Genomic DNA, 2,500 nt, shown 5'->3' on the forward strand with positions numbered 1-2,500 from the left:
GTAATGTGTAATCAATTTTACATTTGTAATGTGTAATCAATTTTACATTTGTAATGTGTAATCAATTTTACATAGGTCAAACTGCCAAACCCTTAAACATTAGAATTGAACAACACAAGAAAAATGTTAGGGATGGCAATCATTCTAGTGGTATATTCAAGCATATTGAATTAAATAATCATCCAGTTGATTGGGGTAATGCCCAGGCAATCTATTATACCAACAACATAATAGCAAGAAATTTAATAGAGTGCAGTTTGATTCATACCACCAGTAATCAAAATACCAACCTACATAAAGGCTTGTACAAACATGATAATTTCATTTGTCAAGAAATTAGTAAGATAATATCAGGTAAAATGTAATCCAACGAATTGACTTAATGTCGCCCTATATAATTAGTAGAAACAATGACCCTTGGCGACTGTGACCTGATGTCGCCCGACCATCGTAAGATAATTGACAATGACCTTCCGCTCTCCAGGGGGTAATTGGTCGCTACGCTTATTCAAACTGTCCTTGTTCCTTTGTATCATGTATATATTGTCTATGTATTCCTATCACTATGTACTTGTTGCACTGAAGATGTAATATACGAAAGCGCTCTGCTTCGTTAGTTTCTTTTTCCAAGTGGTCTACTTTGCATAAGTGAACACACGTACCCGTGTTCTTATTAGCATATATATATATATATATATATATATATATATATATATATATATATATATAAATACATTTGATGCAGAATCCTCGCTTTACCATGGACACACACACACACACACACACACACACACACACACACACACACACACACACACACACACACACACACACACACACACACACACAAATATATATATATATATATATATATATACATATATATATATATATATATATATATATATATATATATATATCAATGGTGAGAAATGTAGTAACACATTTGTAAATCACAACTAACACCACAGTCGAACGAAAGTAAGAGTTGAGTAAACGGAACTACATATTTCGATTGCTAACTGAAATCCTCTTTCTTTCGTCCGACTGTGGTGTTAGCTGTGATATATATGTATATGTATATGTATATGTATATGTATATATATATATATATATATATATATATATATATATATATTACCGGGTGAAGTATCACTGTGTGCGTGTGCGCGCGCGCGCGCGCGTGTGTGTGTGTGTGTGTGTGTGTGTGTGTGTGTGTGTGTGTGTGTGTGTGTGTGTGTGTGTGTGTGTGTGTGTGTGTGTGTTTGTGTTATGACTGTGACAAGTATGTAGAAGTCGATGATGTGTTGAATCAAGTCGGTGGATGTTAACCAGAACGAAATTCGTAAAAATGTTCTCTGAACGAAATGTGTTATCCGTCAGAGTTTGAATTACTTCAACCCTCTTAGTACGAATATTTACCTAGAATTGAATTAACATATGATTTTTGGCACACACACTTACACACACACACACACACACACACACACACACACACACACACACACACACACACACACACACACACACACACACACACACATATATATATATATATATATGTATGTATATATATACACATACGTACAAACATGCATACATGCAAAATTATGGAAGTTCTTAGGCTCATATATGACGTGCATACATATATATATAGATACACATAAATACATACACGCATACATACATAGACATGAATACATACATATATACATACATGCATACATACATACGCTGAAAAGAGGTGGCGACTGTTAATTAGAATTTTCTTTCGCTGCTGACTGGACGCCCGTGGACCTGACGCGCGCATCACGTCATCTAAGACGAGATTGGATTCAGATGGCGAGAGGCTTACGGAACACTAATTTGCTGACTTATCTTTATTTCCAATTTCCACGCTCCCTGCACCTGGCATCACAGGGAGCGCAATCCGTTTCGTCAACAAATTAATATCAAGTCAATTGGCCGACAGTGAAATGGTTTTCTCTTCAAATAGCGGGAGCGTTTCAGGCCGGGTGTCTCGTAAATCGGAAGATGAATGACCTCATGAACTTAGAAGACGACTGTTTCTGTTAGGTTCGTTTAACGTGGGTTTCTTTAATCCCTCGTGCTAGACACTTCAATGCGGGGACGTTTCTTGATGTGATTTTTTTTCCCTGTACGTCAGATAATTTTCTTCAAGCGAAAAATGGAATGATCGAGATGATGTTCTGGCCAACAAGAACCTCATTTCGTCCATCTTTGACCTCATAAGAAGAACACCACTACCCACCCAAAAAAAGAAAATAATGATAATAATAAAAAATACGTAAGTTGTGTTGTCGTGTTGAACAAATTGATGTTATGGCCAACAGAAACCTCATTTTGTTCACTTGTGACTTCACCCGAAAAAACACTAAATAAATAAATAGATAAATAAACAAATAAACAAATAAGATGAAAAAGTAAGATATGTTTCCGTGTTGAAGAGCTCGAGTTGATGTTTTGACCAACAGAAAAC

This window comes from Oratosquilla oratoria, chromosome 26, assembly GCF_046742065.1.
Source record: "Oratosquilla oratoria isolate Oo_2021 chromosome 26, ASM4674206v1, whole genome shotgun sequence".
NCBI classification, from domain to species: domain Eukaryota; kingdom Metazoa; phylum Arthropoda; class Malacostraca; order Stomatopoda; family Squillidae; genus Oratosquilla; species Oratosquilla oratoria.